An 8438-nucleotide genomic window follows, 5' to 3' on the forward strand; every position below is an offset into this window, starting at 1 on the left:
TGTACAACAATCCATTGCATTCCTATGTACTAACAATGAAATGTCAGAAAAACAATTAAAAAAATAATTCAATTTGCAATTGCAGAAAAAAGAATAAAACACCTAGGAATAAATAAAGAACATCAGGATCTATACATTGCAAAGGTACAAGACATTTTTAAAACAAACTGAAGAAGACACAAAGAAATGGAAAGATATAATATTCTGTGTTCATGGATTGAATGAATCAACATAATTAAAATGGCCATATTACCTAAAGTTGTATACAGATTTAATGCAAACCTCATAAAAATCCCAATGGCATTTTTCAAAGTAATAGAACAAAAAAATTAATCAAGTTTGTATGGAATCACAAAAGACCCCAAATAGCCAAAGCAATCCTGAGAAAAAAGACCAAGGAGGGAGGTATCACACTCCCTGACTTCAAATTATACTACAAAGCTACAATAATCAAAACAGAATGGTATTGGCAGAAAAACAGATACATAGTCCAATGGAACAAAATTGAGAGCCCACAAATAAACCCACACATTTATGGGCAAATAATTTTAGACAAAGGAACCAAAAACATACAATGAACAAAAGAAAGCTTTGTCAATAAATGGTGCTGGGAAAATTGGAAAGCACATGCAAAAGAATGAAACTATAAAGCTTGTGCACAGCAAAAGAAAACTTCAATAAAAATAAAGGCAACCAACCCAATGGGAGAAGATATCTGCAAATGATTCCTCCAATAAGGAGCTAACATCCAAAATATATATGGAACTCATACAACTCAACAACAACAAAAAGCAAATAATCCAATTCAAAAATGAGCAGAGGACCTGAACACACACTTTTCCCAAGAAGAAATAAAAATGGCCAACAGATATATGAAAGGATGCTCAACTTCTCCATAAGGGAAATGCAAATCAAAACCACAATGTTAGGATGGCTATTATCAATAAGACAAAATAACAAGTGTTGGAGAGGTTGTGGAGAAAAAGGTACCCTTATACACTGCTGGTGGAAATGTGAACTGGTACAGCCACTGTGGAAAACAGTATGGAGTTTCCTCAAAGAATTAAGAATAGAATTACCATACAAACCAGCAACCTGTCTTCTGGATAACGACCTGAAAATTTTGAAAACATTTATTCGTAAAGATGTATGTACCCCTATGTTCATTGTAGCATTATTCACAGTAGCTAAGACTTCGAAACAACCTAAATGTCCTTCGATGGATGACTGGATAAAGAAGCTGTGGTACGTATACACAATAGAATATTACTCAGCAATAAGAAAGGATGAAATACTGCTATTTGTGACAACATGGATGGATCTTGAGACTATCATGGTAAGTGAAAGAAGTCAGACGGCAAAAGTCAAGAACCATGATTTCACTCATATGTACGGTAGGATATAAAACAGAAAGCAAGAAGAAAACAAAAAAACTCATAGACACAGACAACAGTATAGTGGTTACCAGAGGTTAAGAGGGGTGGGGGGATGTAGAAGAGGGTAGAGGAGGTCAAATATATGGTGAAGGAAGAAGACTTGATTTTGGTGGTGAACACACAATGCAATATACAGATGATGTATTATAGAATTGCACACCTGAAACTTATAAATCTTATTAACGTCACCCTAATAAATTTAATAAAATTTTAAAAAGTGATAGAATTCACTAGTGAAGTCATCTGGTCCCGGAGTTTTACTTTTGGGGAGGTTTTTGATGACTGTTTCAATTTCCTTACTGTTGATGAGTCTATTTAGATTTTCCAGTTCTTCGTGATTCAGTCTAGAAAGGTTATATATTTCTAAAATTTGTGGTGTATAGCCTTTCATTGTATTCTTGTATAGTCCTTTTCATCTCTCTGGAGCCTGTAACTTCTCTGTCATTTCTGAGGCTTTCAGGGGATCAAAAGTGACCAAACACAGGCCTCTGTTGGTGAGAAAGCAGTGAGCCAAGTTCCAGGGCAGACGGGGAGCTGCAGGTACACGCATCACCCCACACAGGATGGTTTCCATTTCCACCTCTGCTTTCCCCTGTCCTTGTGTTGGGGGGCTCTCCTCGTCTTAGTTTGTTCCACCCAAAATAATCCTGATGTAAAAGATGGAGAAACGAGGTGGTTATTTTCCTAGATCGGAGTGTTGAAAGTCCCTGACTTAGCTCAGCCATTTTTCCTAGTGCTCATGGATGCAGAGACAATGGTGAAGGCCTTGACCGTGGTTCTCAGTGGCAGAACCTGGAGGCGTGTGTTCCCAGAGGGGGAACAACACACACTTCCTCCAGTGCAAACCTTCCCACCTTAAATAGGTCAGAGTAGTTGTTTAATGAGTTTATCTACAGGTTAGGGAAATTGGGTTATGTTTATATGAAATACTGCCCAGTTAGTGGATTAAATTCCTAGTAGAGTGGCCGTGCAGTTACTTTATCTCATAAATGCTGTCAGTGTGTCCTCGACCATATTTGCTTTAGGAGAACATGAACTTTATGTGCTTAACTTGAGCTTCGCTGGGCCTCTTTGCATATGTGCAGCATGGAAAATCTGAACATACCCCTCCTGTAGTCCTTTTTAGGTTGTCATTTAAAGAGTTTTTGATTAGACAGTTTCTTTCTCTCTGGACACATGGGCCTCCTTAGAAGGTCCAACCTGGGAACCCAGGATCGGCATTGAGGGCAGCTGATCCCTCTGCCCCAGTGTCCATAAGCACTAGACTGTCATTTCCTTGCTGCAGATTGATCCAGTGGGTACATATGCTAATTAACATGAGTCTTTTTCCTTATTTAAAGGAGTCCCTCTTGCTGAAAAGTAGATGAAAAGTAGACAAAAGTAGACTCCTATCGTGTTATGAAAATATTCAGTTTGTGCTGAAAATCCATTGCCATTGGATACAAATGACGTGTTCTTTCTATGAAAGACATGCCCTTGAGTGTGTTTGTACACAGACCCTTATGATGGTGAATGAATGAAGAAGCATTAGCCTCGTGCTGCTTTCGGCGATGGACAGTATCTCGGGCAATTGCAGGCAAATCGGACTTTTCTAAATCATTCTCTCAGTTGCTTCACTGGTGAAATGGCCATGACCGCTTTCCCTCGTTCCAACTCAACCTGACTTTAGTATCTGCCTTGATGTGCACGTGCTGACCTCAGCGGCCATGGTGTTATCTGCATGTTGCCAGGCATTAGGAAGTGTGTGTGGGCCCAAGCATGCCCACGGAGCCCTATGTGTGAGGACTGTGTTTGCTGTGCTTAGACACATCTGCATAGTTTTCAACTGGCAAAAGAAAAAACTTACTACTGTGATGTCCTAAAATGAAAGCTGCTAACAGTCACAGGGAGAACAGCTGAGGAACAAGAGCTAGTAAATGACCGGAAGTACTTGTGCCTCATAAGCCCACACACGGCCCTTCCACAGTGTGTTCTGGAAGAAGCAGGCAAGGCCCTGTAAAAAAGGTAAGGAGTAAACTTTTTCTCTTTTTGCAAGTTGGCGAAAAAAAAGACTTTTCTAGGGAATTTTAACATCTTTTCAGTATCATAGTTACTCTGTGAAATCTTGTTTCCTTCTGTGTCGGAGCATGCTGAGTTTAATGAAACTAATTAAAAATTGAGTTTTTGTTTAAAGTCAGTACTCTTCCCAGGTGAAAACTATTTTTTTTGGTTTGTTTTGCAGGTAAGACAGGGAGAGGGAAACTTTGCTCTTTTGTTTTAATAATTATAGTCTATGATGAAGTATTTGATTATTAAACAGCAGTTAATAAGTTTTAAGTTGTCAGAAATTAACTGTAAACATCAGTCCAGTACTGTTAGTTATGACGAAAACAATTGTCTTAAGATAAATGGCTCATATTTTGGTGCAGTATTTGATGTTCAAACAATGTTACAGGCGCGTCTGGTTTGCTCAGTAGTTAGAGCGCAGTGCTCATAACACCAAGGTCACCGGTTCGATCCCCACATAGGGCAGTGAGCTGTGCCCTCCACAACTAGACTGAAAGCAATCACCTGATGTGGAGCTGACGGGTCCTGGAAAAACACACTGTACTCCAATATTCCCCAATAAAGATTAAAAAAAAAGTAACTGCAGTTTAAAAGGTTAAAAATAATTGCAAAAACCACAATTGCTTACAAAACAAAAAAACCCCAAAAAACGTTACAACAATAAAACATTGTAAACTGAAAAAAAAATAGGCAAAGGACATTTCTCCAAAGACATACAAATGGCCAATAAGCACATGAAAAGATTCCCAACATTACTAAGCATTAGGGAATGCAAATCAAAACCACAATGAGATACCACTTCACACTCATTAGGGTGGCTATTATTTAAAAAAACAAAACAAACAAAAAACAGAAAATAGGTGTTGGCAAGAATGTGGAGAAACTGGAACCCTTGTGCACTGCTGGTGGGAATCTAAAATGGTACAGCATCTGTGGAAAATGGTATGGTTATTCCTAAAAAAAATTAAACAGAATTACCATCTAATCTAGCAATTCCACTTCTGGGTATATACCCAAACGAAGTGAAAGCAGGGACTTTAACAGGTATTTGTAAACCCATGTTCATAGCAGTATTATTCACAAGAGTCCTAATGTGGAAGCGACCCAAGTGTCCACTGATAGGTAAATGGATAAACAAAATATGGGCTATATGTACAATGGAATATTATTCAGACTTAAAAACTAAGGAGATTCTGACACATCCTACAACATGAATGAATCTTGAAATATTATACTAGTTACATAAACTAGTCACAAAAGGACAAATACTGTATAATTCCACTCATATGCAGTCCCTAGAATAGTCGAATTCATAGAGATAAAAAGCAGAATGGTGGTTTCCAGGGATTGAAGGGAGGAGGGACTAGGAAGTTATTGGTTAATGGGTACAGAGTTTCAGTTTTGGAAGATGAACAAAGTTCTGGAGATGGGTGGTGGTGATGGCTGTGCAACAATGTAGACGTTCTTAAAGCCACTGAACAGTACACTTAAAAACAGTTAAAATGTAAATTTTATATTAGTATGTCCATAAAACCCCCTAACAAACTAATGAGATTGGTTACCTATAATGGGTGACTGAGAACAGCATGGAAAGAATGGGGGATTGAGATTAGGAGAGAAGAAATGACGGAGTGACTGAGTAGATCTTTTTGACTAATTTTGATTTTTAGAACTATGTTAATGTTTCACATACACAAAAAATAATTAAAATCAATCAGGAAGTGTGCATATGTGTACCCAAAATGAAATACAAACAGTAACAAATGAACCTATCTGTAATATAAATGAGTAATATTACATAAAGAAGAATGTAGGGAAAAGTGTATTTTTACTATATACTGTAAGACTAAAGACAAAAAGAACTGTAAGGAGCCTGGGGATATGGTTAGTAATTCTTAAACTACTTTCTACTCAGGATTGAGCAAATAAATAAGTATATTGGTTAATGAGAGCCAAGTTTTCACTGTCAGAGAAAGGAGTTACAAAAAAGAAAATAGAAGAGGCAAAAATACACCCTGTGGTGTTGAAGTGGAATTGGAGGCATAATATTAAATCATGAATTATCTGCACAGGTATACCTACAGATAGATACAGATGTGTGTGTATATAGATACATATATTTCATAGCCCAGAGGGGCAAGAATCGATACATCCCAGTAGCAATGAGCACACCTAAACTTGATTTCTAAATATCATTTTCTAATAAAAGGAGCCAGTGTTCCCTAGAAAATCTGCTGATTCCAGGACTGGGGCTGGGAAAGTACAGTATCAGCTTGGAATATCTTGTGCAAGAAAATAAGGAAGTACTAAAAAAATAAAGAGGACACATTGAAAGGACACAGGAGTCAACTTGAAGGGGTTCCCAGTGGCCAAACTTGGGACAATCTGAGCAACAAAATAGTGATAGTAATGGATTGATTATAACCTATAGAGCAACAACAAAAAAACCCAGTCTATACTTACATAATTTAGTAAAAAAGTAAACGGGGGAGAAGGAAAATCTCTAACAATAGAATTCTAATTAATAAAATAAAGAAGGAATGATGGAAACAAAAAATCAGCATTTAGCAAATAGCTGGTAATAATATTTTCAGACAAGTATTATCAATGGATTAAGATTAGTAGGTGGAAGTAGGATGAGAAACAGGACATTTATATAGACTTAACTATTTCTCCATAAGATATATTAATTATAATGGGAAAAATAGTGGAGACACAAGTGATTTAACTTAACACCACTAATAATGAGACAATTTGATTTACTGGGTCTTTTGATATTATATGCACTGAGAACACTTCACTTTTGGGGTATTCTTGCCTCAAATGCATAATCTGACTGTGATGGTGAGGTAGCATCAGACAACCTCAAATTAAGGAACATTCTACATTGCAGAATTTACAAAATAAATGGCTACTTGTCTTCAAAAACGTCAAGGTCATGAAAGACAAGGAAAGACTGAGGAACTATGCTAGATTAAGAAGACTAAGGAGATTTACCAATGAACTGCAATATGTGATCATGGATTGGATCCTTGTCTGGAAAAAGGACACTAAGTGACACTGATAAAATTTGAGTAAGGTTTGTAGATTAGTTATTAATAGTGTATCAATGTTAATCTCCTCGTTTTGATCATGTACGGTGATTACTTAAGAGGTTCACATGGAGAAGCTGGGTTAAGAATGTATGGGAATTCTATTTTTGCAACAGTTTGAAGTCTAAAACTAATTCAAAATGAGAAGTTAAAAATTTTTTTTAAAATGTACATTAGGTATGTAGGGAGCAGGGAAGGATATGGGCCTTTCAGTTCACCTCCAGGGCACTCAATAATTTACTCCAATGACACGTACTGGAGACCAGGTCAGGTTGGCAGTGGGAGGGGTGGTGGTGCTCTGTTATGCAAGCAGTTTCAGAAGAATTAAAGAAAAGCACATCTTGGAAAACAAGAAAGGTTTCAGGGAAAGAAGAAAATCTGATGCACCTTGAACTTGGCTTTGGATGTTCAGTGGCAATTCTTTCCTTCTCCTTTCAATATCTTTCTTGGAAAAGAGTCAAGAAAAAGGAATTATGAGGTACCAGGGCATTTTTGAAGGGCCTTCCCTCTCCCCTCCCACACAGAGTAAGGAGGTCAGAGAAGACTGGACATCATGCCCAATCCTAGTGTTACAGATGAAGACTGAGGTTATCACTGTCTGGACCACAGTATGTCCTAACTTCATAGGTTCTGCAGTGATCAGAGCACTGCAGGCACCTCACACCCACACACTGGTGCTGCTCAAATGGTCAGTGTCACACAAACACAACTACACATCCACTCTTGAGACACACAAGACACAACCACACAATTGCAGACACCTCCACACCCTTATTCACAGTCATAATCTCATACTTACACCAACAATCACACACAATCTCACCACCGTGACACACCAAATGACTCTCACATAGCCACAGACTCCCTACACCAACACCCACAAATCTCCCCCACAGTCACAGTCACATACCAAGTTAGGGGATACACAAAATCACTGGCACTCTACTCTGACCCAATCAACATCAACTAGTCACAATCGAACATTCACACTCTGGAGACACACACAGTCACACACAAAGACATCCCACACATGCACATCCTAAGGGACACAACAGGGATACACACGCAGTGTGACCACACATAGATACACGACAATTGCACATAGCACCACACACGTCCATAATATTGTAGTCAGTGGTCAGGTAGGTTGGTCACGTGGCAGGAACCCGCAGCTGGGGAGAACAACCCTGAGCCGTATCCATTCTCATTCGGAGTGTGCTCCCCTTGGTGCACCAAGCTTTCGCTTTAATAAACCTTTCTCTGCAAAACTGTTTCGCCCACTCTGATTTCTATCCTGAGGGGGGCAGGGACCCGTGCGCCAGTAACTTATCACGCAACCAAAACCACATCCACCTTGGAGACATGAAATCATAACCACACAGATACCCGCACCCATCACACATTTACAACTCCTTTCACACCTCAGAGAACAAGGCGTACGGTCACACATACACAACAGGGACACAAGCAGTATCACCCCCAGTCACAAGGACCCCACACTCCAACACAGTATCACACATGATTACACAAACACAACCATATACCCTGGAGACAGGCGATCACAACCGCACCCTCACAGGCACCCAACCACACCTGGTTACGCAGCCACAAACACTCATTCACAATCGAGCATCCTCAGCCGGCTACCGCCGGCACGCACAGACCCGAAGCTCTGGACACGCCCCGTCCCCGCCCCGGACTCCCAGACCCCTCACCTTCTGCCTCCCCGTGGTCGCGTCCGGATCCCTGCGGAGCTAAGGATCACGCCACGACGTCGAGAGACGTAACGTGAACCGCTGTGGACTCTGGGAAACGTAGTCCAGAGGCCAACGAGTCACAAACAAAATGGTATCCTCGTACGTAG

General features: G+C 39.6%; 1 protein-coding gene across 1 annotated transcript in view; it reads right to left on the minus strand.

The window, feature by feature from the left end:
- The window catches only part of ZNF565 (zinc finger protein 565), a 31666-nt gene extending 23270 nt beyond the window's left edge, over positions 1 to 8396 (minus strand). The window contains exon 1 of the mRNA XM_033128467.1: positions 8290 to 8396. The gene's annotated coding sequence lies outside the window, so the exon portion shown is untranslated. The remainder of the gene's footprint in view (positions 1 to 8289) is intronic.
- Positions 8397 to 8438: the final 42 nt, after the last annotated feature.

The sequence above is a fragment of the Rhinolophus ferrumequinum genome, chromosome 15, assembly GCF_004115265.2.
Source record: "Rhinolophus ferrumequinum isolate MPI-CBG mRhiFer1 chromosome 15, mRhiFer1_v1.p, whole genome shotgun sequence".
NCBI lineage: Eukaryota > Metazoa > Chordata > Mammalia > Chiroptera > Rhinolophidae > Rhinolophus > Rhinolophus ferrumequinum.